This window comes from Ips typographus, unplaced genomic scaffold (genome assembly GCF_016097725.1).
Source record: "Ips typographus isolate SLU unplaced genomic scaffold, UJ_Ityp_2.0 IpsContig124, whole genome shotgun sequence".
NCBI classification, from domain to species: domain Eukaryota; kingdom Metazoa; phylum Arthropoda; class Insecta; order Coleoptera; family Curculionidae; genus Ips; species Ips typographus.
Window position 1 is genome coordinate 99,638 of NW_028098542.1, and position 14,816 is coordinate 114,453.

The window sequence follows — 14,816 nt, forward strand, 5'->3', positions numbered from 1 at the left end:
TATCGCAAATGGTGAAGTTATGAAGTCAAACAGGCTAGGCATTTTACATACTAAATGTCAGGGACATTCAATTAATATTGAAGCTATAATTGTGCCAGGGTTGAAACACAATCTGTTAGATGTTACAAAAACGGTAGAAAAGGGACATGTTATTACTTTAGAAAAGGAACAAGCCACTCTTATTAAATGCTTAAGACGTGGAACATATATAAGTACTTATATACTGTCTTAGAATGACGGCGTAATATTGGAGAATGTTGAATTGTTGAATTGAATGAATTGCAACTGTATTGCTGGTTGCATATTTGTGAGAGACTGTAGTTGCAAGGCATGTCGCCCACAGTACTCCCCTTAATTTGGAGATTATCAACCGAGAAGAGGGGAATGACGTAGTAAAGTGTGTTTCGTCCCAGGAGCTGCCTTTGAACTTGTCAGTAAGGCTTAGCAGCCCCTTGCCTTATGTACACATTATTATGTGACGTGGAACTCATATAAGTACTTATCTACTGTGTTGGAATGACGGCGTGATATTGGAGAATTAGGACTGTATTGCTGGTTGCATATTTGTAAGAGACAGTAGTTGCAAGGCATGTCGCCCACAAGACCACATAAGCTAAAGGCTATGTCAGATGCCGACTGAGGGGGAGATAAACAAACCCGTAAAAGTGTGAGTGGATTTATAGAATTTTATCCTGGAAATTCAATTTCTTTGTTTTTCAAGAAGCAAAATTGTGTGGCATTATCAACCATGGAGGCAGAGTACCTAGCTGCTTGTAGTGCATGTCAACAACTGATTAGTATACAAGGTGTTTTATCAGAATTTGTAGACTGTAACATTCCTGTCTCAAAGGTTGATAATTTAAGTGCGTGCCATATCAATGATCAATACTTTCGAGAACTCAAAGCAAGGTAAACATATCGATATAAAATATAATTTCATTAAAGATATGAATATTCAACAAAAGTTGTCTATAAAATATGTTTCATCTAGTGAAAACATTGCAGATATGTTTACTAAGCCTCTTGGCAGTAACAAGTTTAAATACTTCATATCATTGATTTTAGTTGAATAAGTGTATTTGTTTTATGTTATACTCTTGTGTTGTAACTGTCGTGTGTACTCACCAGCTGCTAAAGCAATATAAATTAAGTTAAGTTAAGTTGTTCGAGATCAGGTATTCAAACATCTTGAAAGAGAACAATGTTTGGTTTTGTTTAAGTACTAGTTTGTTAATATAATTAGTTCATTGGTGCCTATAATGTGGTTTGATTGAACTGAGGTTACGCTTTACAACTTCAACCCATAACATCTTATATCAGTCAAACCAGTTCAATTTGTCAATAATTTACGAACAAAACGATCTGAAGAAGGAATATGTCGGCATCAATTCAAACACCGGAAATAAGAAATGAAGGTTTAATTAGTAGTAAGTTTTAAATAACGTTTAACAAAAATAAAGTAGGATGGATAATCAAATTCGCGTCTACTTGTTAACCTTAAAAAACGCACACTTCTCTTCTTTTACAAAAAACCAACTCATCTGACATTGTCTGCTGTCATGACCAAATGACATACTGTCAAATTCTTCTTATATTCTAATTAAAGATATTTATATCAACAAACTAGAGTATATTTACCATTGTAATTTAACACCCGCCCTCAAGGGTGAACTATGAACTATGACTAATATACAGGGTGTCCCACGACGAAAGACATCGATTGATATTGGAAAAAGTATAAATAGGAGAGTTTTGAAAATTTGGCAGGATACTGATGTGGGCATGCCCAATCAAACTAAAGTTTTTTCCAGATGGTTGCACTTTCGTTTATACCGAAAGTCGATCACAACTTTCTTATTTTAAATAGAACACCCTGTATATTATTACATATTTGGATTCCTCACAAAATTCTGACCAACTTTTGTGTACAATGCCCTATGCCTATCTCTAGCCGTTTTCGAAATATTTAATGATTTTCCAAAAAAGTGAGAGTTGCAACGCTCAACATATTATTGTACTCTGTCAAAACCGTATTTCATTTTGCAATGAAACTTTGGGTTATTGTAAATAAAGGATCGTTTTATTAAACTGTATATACAGTATACAGGGTCGTCAAAAAAAATCATAACCTGCCACTAAAAAAAATGAAAAATTTCAAGTTTTTTAAATAGAAACCCACATTTTTATGACGGAATCATTTTGAGCATTAGAAATTACTATACGTTTCAATTTACTTGCCTATATCTAAATCCAACCCATTTCGTTTTATTTGAGAATAAACATTTTTTATTATTAAAACTCCAGATTTCTTGAAAATTTCTCTCTCTAATTACGTGTGGATTTATGTCACACCAGTAGTGTGAATTATGTCTATTGAACATTCCATTTTTAGTGAATTTGCCTTCGTCGCTCTAAATAACATTATTCAAAAATAATCTTCTCCATAGTGACTAGTCAGCAAAAACTCACTAAAAACCACTCTCTTCGGAAAGTCAACCTCTTTTAAGTGTTGCCCTAATTTAAATGAAAAAGGTTGAAATTTATGTTTCTTCAGGATTCTTTGAATTGAGCTTTTAGATATGCCTGGTTCTACGGAAACTTGTCTTATTGACGAAGTTGGATTTGCAACAAAATAGCCCAAAATTGCATCCCATTTAAGTCTGGTTTCTTTTGGTCTAAGTACAGAAACTGTAGTACCAAAAACTCGAAATAACTTAAAATCCACCTTTTTATTGCACCATAGTTCAAAAGGACTTTTATCTGGAAATGGACTCCTTCCAGTTCTATTTAACACCGAGGTGGCAGTGTTTATAGCTTCAGCCCATAGATATTTGTCCAACCCTTGAATTAAAGTTCTTGCAGCTTTGACTAACGTCCTCATCTCCCTCTCAGCACGCCCGTTTTGCTGTGGAGTGTACACCACAGATCTTTAGTGTCGAATCCCTTTTTTTGTTGATAAATTTTTAACCTCTTTGTTTACAAATTCCAAACCAGTGTCAGTTCTCAATACTTTCATTAACTTTCCAGTTTCCCTCTCACTTCTGGTAATAAATTGCTCGATGCACAACTTAGCTTCTGTTTTATGTGTAAGGGAATGACCCAGGCAAGGGTATAACCCGAATCGCTGGGTTATTGGTCGAGTCACGGAATCACTTCAAAAGCACGTTTAAGAAGTGAGTACAGTGAAGAAGCAACTACCGTATTATTTTCAAAATTAAATAACGAAAAACAGAGAAATCGAGAATTAAAAGAATTTGCAAGTAAATGAAAAAATTGCGATTAACACTTTTGCAAATGGCTTAAGAAATTCTGAACTGAGGACTATCATCAAAGCAAGAAATTACAAGACACTTAGATAGGCAATTGTCGCCGCGGAGGAAGAGGCGGCACAGATTTCCATATCTAGATTCAATATGACAAACCCTTCTAGTCGACTAACTAAATTCAGGTTAACATTGGAGGAGTATGATTTTGACATCGAGTACATGAGAGGACGCGACAACGTGACGACAGACGCACTATCACGCGTAATCTTAACTTCCAGTGAGCTCAAGGAAATGAACTCGAATATAGAAAAAAAAATATGTATGTAATGACGAGAGCACAAACCAGGCAGTTACCTCAGGAAGACCAAATTCTAGATAACCGGACAAGTCAACCGGACGTTCTAGAGATATTAAAGAAACCTAAAGAAACCTGAAGGGACAGTAGAATTACGCCTTGTGCAAAAACAGGAACTCGACAAGTTAAGAACCTTACTCCGGGGGAAAGGATATAACCGATATATTATATATGAGGCAAACTCGCAAGTAATTTATTTATCCATTGACTGCCGATCAGCGTTCAACTTAGGTCGATCGTTGAAGACTTTGGACAAACTCTGCGCAGAAGAGAATATTGAAGAGGTTCTTATTCTGAAGAACGATAGCAATGCCGAACTTTTAAACGAATTTTTGCAAGCGAGAAAGAATGTACCTAAGTTAGGCTAACTAGGCTAAAAATTGTCAAAGATGTACAGAGAGTAGATAGCAAAGAACTTATATTAAACGATTTCCACACCTTACACATAGGGGACATGCAGGGAAATGCATGTATAATAATATACGGAAATATTATTCTTGGCCCAAACTAGTGGATGATATAGCATAGCTAGTTTTGTCAAACGATGTGATGAATGTCAAAAATTTAAACATTCAGTTAAGACAAAAGAGCCAATGGCCATAACGACCACGGCAAAGCAAGCACTACAACGGGTATTTATGGACTTGGTAGGCCCTTTGCCGATCGATGCGTACGGCAATAAGTACATCCTAACCCTGGAATGCGATTTGTCAAAATTTGTGGAGGCTTATCCTATTTAAGATTCGGGATTCCAGCAGAAATTATTACAGATCAGGGAACGGAGTTTTTGTCAAGCGTGTTCAAAGAATCATGTGCATTCCTTAACATTCGGAAACTTAACTCGGCAGCGTATCATCATGAGACGCTAGGAGCGCTCGAAAACAGTCATAAAAATCTGGGCGCGTACTTACGCATGAAGGTGTCAAAAGAAAACACGAATTGGACCGACTGGGTCCCATACTGGTGCTTTGCGTACAAAAACACAGTTAACACTTCTACAAAGTATTCTCCATATGAGCTTGTCTTCGGCACGCGATGTAATATGCCATCCAATGTAACTAATCAAATCGACCCCGTTTATAACTTCGAGGACTACCCGGTCGAATTAAAATTTCTTCTTCTTTGTCTTCAAACGGCATGGAACGATGCCAGACAAAATATCATATCTTCTAAACACAAGAGAAAAAATACGTATGATAGCAACTGCAAAATTAAAAATTAACTTAAAGTAGGAGATCGGGTATTAGTCGAAAATACAGCTCCAAATAATAAACTGGACCCCCTATTTAAAGATCCTTATGAAATTCAATCCATATCGGACCAAAATGTACACATAAAAGTTAAAGGTAGAATTAAGGAAGTGCACAAAAACAATGTGAAAATATACCATGAACAAAAACACGGCAGTGCAAGTGATGTGTAAATACGCGCGCTTATACTAAAAACAATTGACGTTAGTAAAATAATGTTTATATGAGAGGAATAATATTATAATAATTTAAGATAGTGTTGCGTAAACATTTAGAATAATATTATTATAGTAGACAGATAGTTGTGTAAATAATTTGTATGCAAGCACATGTGTGCAACCGAAAAAATGCAGGTCTTACAGGACGACATTTTTTCTTCTTCCAGGGGGGAGATGTAAGGGAGATGACCCAGGCAAGGGTATAACCCGAATCGCTGGGTTATTGGTCGTCACGGAATCACTTCAAAAGCACGTTTAAGAAGTGAGTACGTGATTCTCCATGCGGTCAACGCTCAAGCAAAAGGATAATGGGTTATGTTGTTGAAGGTTTTAGGAGGCAATCGACCCCAAAAACCTGATGTAAGATAACACATACTGAGTAGATAAAAAGAGCGATTGATCTTAGTAACGGGCAGTCAAAAGAACAGTTCGCGCCGCGCGCAAACTCGCGAATAGTCGGTTCGCGTTGCCGTTAGAGTGACTATGTGCGGTTATTAATGGCGAAGTTATTAACGTTGTTGTTATTGTTGTACTTTGAGTTTCACTGAATCTAGCCCTACGTACTGGAACTGAAGAACCCTTCATTGGACAACCATACTTCCAATAGAATAGCAGCAGAGTTTATCACATATGCTTGAGGAAAAACACATGCCTGTATGAGGAAAAATCATCTTTCATGAGGAGAAAGTACCTTGAACCACCAATTGATGAGGTTGCCATTGGGCCACAAAGATCAGCGTGTACTAATTCTAGAAGATCAGTTGACCTGAAATGACTGAGTGGATACGGAAATCTATGCTGTTTCCCTGCTAGACATTTAACACAAGTGGATTCTAATTTTTTATCCGAAAAAACAGTGTTATTTCTTTTCAGTACTTGTTTAACATGAGCTATATTCTGATGTGCTAATTTTGAGTGCCACACACTAAGTGACTCAACATTTTCTGCAACTTTGCACTCAAGAAATAATTTTCAATTTGCTTAGTTTTACAAAATGTAATAGTTAAAAATAGCTCTAATTTTGTGTTTGATATCTAGAAACATACACCGATTTTTATCAGAGGTCATAGTGCACCCTTTATCTAAAGCACAGCCTACTGAAAATAGGTTACATTTTAACTCTGGGACATAGAGAACATTTGATAAAGTGGTTTCTAACAAACAATTACCAGTATCAGCCCACAAATGCACTGTGCCTACTCCTAGGACATTTAATAAATTGCCATTGCCCACCTTGACTTTTCTGCTTAGATCACTGAGTACCAGTTGGTTGAAAAGACTTTTGTCATGGCACATATGTTCACTAGCACCTGTGTTCATGCACGAATCATTTTTAAGTCAAATTCACCTCCAATAAAAGCATTCACATTGGATGTTTTGCCTCGGTCACCTTTCTGTTTTCGTTGCTGACAGTTGGCTATCACGTGTCCTGGCTTCTTGCAGTAAAAACACCTCCTGGATTCACTTTTGTTATCACTGTTCTGCTTTTTAAAACAATTATTTACTGTATGGCCCTTTTTGTGACAAAATGAATACTCCTTTGCTTTAAAAACTGGAACATGAGCGGCCTCATCTCTACTAAAGGTTGCTAATGCAGTGGTATTCTCTTCTGACTTTAACCTTTCGTCCTCAATTAGAAATCTAGAGGTTAACTCACTCAGAATTTGATTGGGACTAGCAACTGATTCCCATGCCGATCTAAAATGCTTAAAACGGAACAGGTAGGGACATCAAGATTTTATCGAAAAGTAGTAGTCCATATGCACGCAGTGGAGTAGTGAGTGTAAGTGAAAGCAAAACTCAGAGTCGATCTCCACAAATATATATTAATAAAAGTTGTTATCTGCCTAACATGTTTCGGGTGTATTCAGACACCCATCTTCAGAGGCTGAAAGTTATACAGTGTGTTAATTAAAAACTTATAAAACTAAGGACATGGAAGCCTACCTTAACTAGATCACTAGTCTGCTGGCTGTCAGTGTTAAGTTCTAGTTTAACCTAACTTTATTTGTTTACACTGTATTGTTTTGATGAGTAGACCGATCACACATGTATTGTCTGCTGTCAGCTGTCTGTCATGTCCGGCTCTGAGGGTTTTGACCTTTTCCGTTCTCTGGGGGATTTGGTTTTTTCGGGTTTGGCAATATGATGCTGCCCCCTAGACTTCCGTTTCCTGCAACCTGCCCTTGGCGTGGGTTGGAAACCATTTTGGCTACTCCATGTCCGGCCGCACCCATGCCCTACACGGTCACACTTCCACAGTGACAAAAGGGAAAGTCGCCCCTATTTTAATCTGTTTAAATGTCCAACTTGTGAGTGTCCACCGCGGTTTTTGTTGTGTGACGTCCCTTTCGTGTCCATTTGGTCTCCTTCAGGTAAGATATGCAGTTTTTGCCCCTTTAACTTGCCTTTTTATTTTATCTTTTGACTTTGATTTATCTGCCGCCCCCCCATTACACATATACCCCTTCAGGACATCCTATTTCTACTCATGCTCTTTTATTACAGATAAACATGCAGATTTTACATCATTCTACTACTTTGGGTTTTGATTAAGTTTTTCCCCCCTTCAAGAATAAAAAACCTATCAACTAACTTCATCTTTTTGACATCAACACTGGGTTTTGATTAAGTTTTTTCCCCCTTCGAGAATAAAAAACGGAGCAACCTGTCACCTCAGAACTAGTACTGGGTTTTTTGATCAAGGTTTTTTTCCCCCGTGTAGAATAAAAAAACCACCTTAGTACATCTGGGTTCAGCTGTCCCCCCTTTTTGGAATGACAGCCAGCAGACTAGTGATCTAGTTAAGGTAGGCTTCCATGTCCTTAGTTTTATAAGTTTTTAATTAACACACTGTATAACTTTCAGCCTCTGATAATGGGTGTCTGAATACACCCGAAACATGTTAGGCAGATAACAACTTTTATTAATATATATTTGTGGAGATCGACTCTGAGTTTTGCTTTCACTTACACTCACTACTCCACTGCGTGCATATGGACTACTACTTTTCGATAAAATCTTGATGTCCCTACCTGTTCCGTTTTAAGCATTTTAGATCGGCATGGGAATCAGTTGCTAGTCCCAATCAAATTCTGAGTGAGTTAACCTCTAGATTTCTAATTGAGGACGAAAGGTTAAAGTCAGAAGAGAATACCACTGCATTAGCAACCTTTAGTAGAGATGAGGCCGCTCATGTTCCAGTTTTTAAAGCAAAGGAGTATTCATTTTGTCACAAAAAGGGCCATACAGTAAATCGACCTCGGCTTCTTAATATCACAGATGTCTGGAACTTCCAAACAGCCCAATTTTCACCATCTAGCTTCAAAAGCGGAAGAGGCTGATGTTGATCCATCTTCACCAAAACGCGACCAAACGTTTACACATGGAAACTACTAAAACACCGGAACCTAACTTCTTATTTTTTTAATTCACTGGCATGCCTGGGCCCATAACCTGATGAAGGAATATGTTGGCATCAATTCAAACACCGGAAATAAGAAATGAAGGTTTAATTAGTAGTGTTTTAAATAACGTTTAACAAAAATAAAGTAGGATGGATAATCAAATTTGCGTCTACTTGTTAACCTTAAAAAACGCACACTTCTCTTCTTTTACAAAGAAACAAACTCATCTGACATTGTCTGCTGTCATGGCAAAATGACATACTGTCAAATTCTTCTTATATTCTAATTAAATATAATATCTTATATTCTAATTAATTCTAATATATACAACAAACTAGAGTATATTTACCATTGTAATTTAACACGATCATTGTTGCCCTCAAAAATAAATTTGTTTGGAGGTGTGTCATCCATTTTGTAAATATAGTTTTTAATACGTGTTAATATCAACTTTGTCGCATAAAGGAATGAAGAAAGCCACCTACTACCAAAGAAGTCCACACTCTAGTACGAGATGGCATATAATTATTTGTTAACTTTAGACAGTGCTTTAAACCGCTCCTATAAAGCACTAATGTTTTAAAATGATTTTTTAATCCGTTTGTAGAAAAAAATAATAACATACATGTCTGAGCACTTTTCTGAAAAATAATTCCCCGAATTTTAATCGAATTTATTCCATAATTTATCGACACACTGTATACAAAGTGTTATAAATTCGATGCATTAGCATTGAGTAACTATATTTGATCGAGCTGTAGTTAAATGGAGGTAAAGTTGCGCATTTTATGGTCAAACAATTTGATAAAAAAAATAAAAAGCTTTTATTACATCTGGAGATATCCGACAAAAACGGGAAAAGTCACATTTATATTTAATTTCTTTTTACCACTTTATAATTGATTATTGTGGAAAATCAATGGCACCTTCTGTACTCACTTTTTTATGCTCTTCAAGAAAATAGTTTTTTATTTAATAAAAAGTTCTTTTTATTAAATCTTTTCAGATAACTATATTCTGAGATAGCAAAGTTAATGCATCGAATTTGTAACACCCTGAATTTGGTTGGATCACACCGATTATTGTTAATTGTCCAAATTAGTAGTACTTAGAACATTAATTCAACATTCGACTTCTAGTCAGATTTGGATACAGTGTGAGAGTTGCAAATAAAATAAAACGGAAAGGACCAACTTTGTGATACTTCAGCGGCCCAGATAAGAGTTACCAGGCAACGGTAGGGATCCACCGGACAGACTCCAAGGGTTGAAGTTAGTTTTTGAGCCTCCATGTAGGCTGTAGGTCGTTCAGTACAACGGGGCGTTTACCAATCAGGCTGGAGATGTTTCAGATAGTTATGCACCTGTGTACAGATTATCAACTATTAGGACTTTGCTGTCGGTTTTAGATCAAAAGGATTGCCAACAGCGTTCTTAAATGGATATCTAGACAAAGAGACCTTTATTATAAGAAGGTCATTTTAAATTAAATAGGGCATTATATGGACTGAGGAATGCTCCTAAATGCTGGAATATCAAATTTTACGAAATCATGTCAAGCCTAAGTTTTAAACGATCAAAATATGACTATTGTTTGTATTCTAAAGAAGATTTGTTTTAAGTTTTATTTGTCGATGATACGTTAATAACAGGAACAGAGCAGCAATTGGAGAAGAATCTGAAAAAAGTTTAACATCAAAATAACTAGAGAAGTGAAGACATTTTTAGAGATGGAGATTACATTAAAAGTCAACAGAATTCGTCAGTCAAACCCAGATGATTAAACGACTATTGAAAGAGTTCAATATGACAGAAACTCGTACTGTGTCAACACCGATGGGGGCAAATTTCGACTACACTGATGAAGACCTACTTCAAATTGTACCTTGATTAGTAAGCAGTTTGATGTAGGTACATTTCGCTTGTAAGCAGCCTAGACATATTCTATTCTGGGTCCTATTTAAGCAGATGCCTGAACAAACCTACTGTTACGGTTTGGGCCTACTATACTCGAGTCAGGATGAAACCGATGCGCCGCAATATCTGGCCGGGCGCGTGTTAAAGTAGGCCACAGTTAGGAGGCGCCACCTGGAAGAATCTTGGACGTTCGATGCAAATCGCGAAGCGTCATTCTAGAACGTGGTTTGCGAATATAAAAGAAGCGGCGTCAACGACGGCGTAGAGAGTAGTGTAGTAGTGAATTTGGGAACGCGGTTAAGTTTAAATAGTGGAATAATTGTGGAGTTGTAGTAGTGTTTTTTAGTAGCTGTGTTAATTATTGTACGGAGTGTTTTTGAAGTGTAAATAAATTTATTAATCGTTGAGTTAAATTGACTTTGTGTGAACCCACGGGAAAACCGTAACAATTGGTGTCAGAAGTGCGATCAGACTTTAGTGCGACGCGAATTGGAACTAAACTTCGGGTTAGAGACTTGTGTTCAGAACCGGACTAGAGATTTTCGGAACAGTGGTGTGTTAAATTTATTTTATGCCAATAACAAGACGTCAAAGTGCAAACAGGAAGAACAAGAAAGGATTCGACAACAAGAGAAGGAAGAACAAGAAAGGATTCGACAACAAGAGAAGGAAGAACAAGAAAGGATTCGACAACAAGAGAAGGAAGAACAAGAAAGGATTCGACAACAAGAGAAGGAAGAACAAGAAAAGATTCGACAACAAGATATGGAAATGCGTCAAGAAGATAGAGAGCGTAACGTAGAAATATTGAACGCTCTAGCGGGGACCAAAACAGAAATCCAAGAGTATGTAACCCATAGTCTCAAAAAGATGGAGTGTGATGTCCAGGTAAAATTAGACGATGTTCGGGAGGACATTAATAAAATTCAGGTTGATGTTCGGGAGGACATTAATAAAATTCAGATTGATGTTCGGGACATTCATAAAAATCAGAATGATGTTGAGATAAAGCTACGCGACTTAGTTATGGGGATCAACATAAGAAAGGACTGTATCGAACGCAATTAATGGCAAGACAGCAGAAAACTGGTGAAAATCTAGAAGAGTTTGAAACCGAAATTCGTCGCCTTGTGCATCTGGCTTACCCAGCCGTCCCGGATGAAATCCAAGAAGAACTTGTGGCACAGTATTTTGTAGATGGGATTCGAGATCCGGAGGTAAAGAAATGGCTGAAGATGTTCAAAGGGAGCAACAACAGCGAATTACTGATTCGAGCGCTGGAAATTGAAGCTGCGTGCAATGATTTAAAGCCAGAGCCTATTCAAGAGGAAAGAGTACCGCCAGCCGATCATGTTGCTACATTAATAGATGAAATTAAAGCAATGGTAGGCCAATTAGTGCAACAAATGGCAGCATCAGGAAATAGTCAGTCGACACAATTAGAACGATCACGCCCGATCACGAGAGTGGAGTGTTATCGATGCGGACGTACGGGACACATTAGAAGGAATTGCAGACAGCGGTCTTGTTCTCCAAACCCACAGTGTCGACGAAACCAGGACATCAGAACAAATCACCGGAACTCCTCTGCTAAAAGAAACATTACATGTTATATTTGTGGACGTAAAGGGCATTACCAATGGAATTGCAGACAGCAGTCTCGTTTACCGACCCCGCAGAACTGGCGTAACCAGGAGCAGGAAATGAAGAACCCGGAAGGACATTTACCGCGATACGTAGAGGATCGTCAAGCTTTGGATAGTGACTTAAGGTATCGGAAAGGACAAATTCATAATGGTTGGAGGATTGGTCAAATCGCGATGGTGACAGATAAAGGGGCTACAAAAAGAATGAAGAGCTGCGTTTCTAAGGAGGACATAATAAAAGGACAGCGCTCAGACTCTGATTTGAAAGTAATCAGAAGATGGTTGGAGAAGGATTTGAAACCGGATTGGCAACAGATTTCCAGATATGGACCAACAGTAAGGGGTTACTGGTTGCAGTGGAATTCGCTTCGGCTGCGAGATGACTTAATTACTCGCAAATGGGAGAAAGTCCAGACGGAAAACGTGTTTAGTGTTTTTAGTAGCTGTGTTAATTATTGTACGGAGTGTTTTTGAAGTGTAAATAAATTTATTAATCGTTGAGTTAAATTGACTTTGTGTGAACCCACGGGAAAACCGTAACACTACTATTAGCTCATGGACACCAGCAAAACGTGTGTTGAAGTATCTTAATGCTAGTTATGCTTAATGTGAGTGGATTTATAGCATTTCATGCTGGAAATACGATTTCTTGGTTTTCCAAGAAGCAAAATTGTGTGGCATTGTTTGTAGTTGCTTGTAGTGCATGTCAAGAACTGATAGTACACAAGATGTTTTATCAGAATTTGTAGACTGTAAGATTCCTGTCTTAAAGTTTGCTAATTTAAGTGTCATATCAATGATCAATACTTTTGAGAACTCAAAGCAAGGTAAACATATCGATATAAAATATCATTTTATTAAGTACATTTGTCTGATGTTATACTCTGTGGCAAATCAAATGTAAACAAAATATGTTTTTGAGTATTTTTAGTTTAAATTTTGTATTACATTGATTTGAGGGGGAGTGTCACATATTAATAATAATAATAATAATAATACTTTATTCATGTTAAGCACCAGATGGTTTACACACGTCAAGGATACAAAGTAGCAATCACTAACATAGATAAGTAATTGCAAATATGATGCTAAAAAAATCCCTAAAATAAGTGCTAAAATATAGTTTAAAACAAAGCTTGATCAGTAATAGTTAGATTTGTTAAATATTGTCTTATATACAGGGTAATTCAAATTCGACCCTCACCATTGGGATCTCAGAAACCATAAGAGATACGAGAAAGTTTAAATTGGGGCAAAGTTGCACAATTTAAAGCTCAACCAAATGCTGTTTTAAAAATTTTGATTTTCCGAGTACTTCCGAAGATATCCGAAAAAAACTGAAAATTTGATTTTTTGTTTTTATTTATTTCTAACCTTATTTGAAGAGATATCCCAAAACTAAAAGCATCTTTTCATTGCCACTTTTTCCTAGCTATTTGATGATGGATTCAAATCTGCCACACGACGTTTCGTTTTCTGTCAGTCATCATCAACTTTCTTTTTTCTTATGGGCGCCATATTGGATTTTTAGCCCACCAAATAGTACGTTTTATTCTGAATTTAGTGATGTATAATAACTTATGATTTGCTTCATAAATAACAAAATAATTCAATAAAAACTATTTTTACTTTAGTTATTGGCTTTGAGTTAATGGGCCGTTTTAAAAAATGTCATTATTTGACAGTACTTGTCAAACACGATAATTCGGACGATCATTAGAGCGTCAATCATAGTTAAAAATGTATCTAGAAAAGAAACCCCCGCAGAAAATGTTATTATTATACAAGCATTGCTGAACTATTTAGGTTAATCAGAAAAAAAGATTTGTTAGCATTATCTCTAACTTAAAAGGCTTATTTACGTTTCCAAGAGAAAGATTATCATTTTAGGAACTTCATTTTTTGCCAAATTTCAATTTTTTATAATGTTAAGAGCAAGTTTATAGTTATTTATACAGTAAGTGACAAACCATTTTTTATTCATTCATATTTATTCGAGTGAATAAACCGGTTTAAGTCACGTGTCTTATACAGTATTTTATTAAATTTTGACTTCTTATATTAAAAAAAAATACTAAAATTACAGTTCTATTAAATTTGCACCGCGCCCCGTGTAGATGTAACATTGATGTTTGTTTGGTTACATCTGTAAATAGGCGAATGTCATTCAGAGTGATTTAATAGTTATTTATACAGCAAGTGACTTAAAGTATTTTTTATTCACGAAAAGAACAACTAGGTCCACAAGCGTAGCGAGTGGCCTAAGCTTTTCGAGTGAATAAACCGGTTTAAGTCACGTGTACACCTTTGTGACTAAGTATGTTCAGGCCAATTGCGTGTGATAATTACTACCAAGTAATCTTCATAAAACGTCTCATTAACTCAAAGCCAATAACTAAAATAAAAATAGTTTTTATTGAATTATTTGGTTATTTATGAATCAAATCATAAGTTGTTATACATCACTAAAATCAGAATAAAACGTACTATTTGGTGGGCTAAAAATCCAATATGGCGCTCATAAGAAAAAAGAAAGTTGATGATGGCTGCCAAAAAACGAAACGTCGTGTAGCAAATTTGAATCCATCATCGAATAGCTGAGAAAAAGTGGCAATGAAAAGGTGCTTTTAGTTTTGGAATATCTCTTCAAATAAGATTAGAAATAAATAAAAACAAAAACTCAAATTTTCAGTTTTTTTCGGATATCTTCGGCAGTACTCGGAAAATCGAAATTTTTAAAACTGCATTTGGTTGAGCT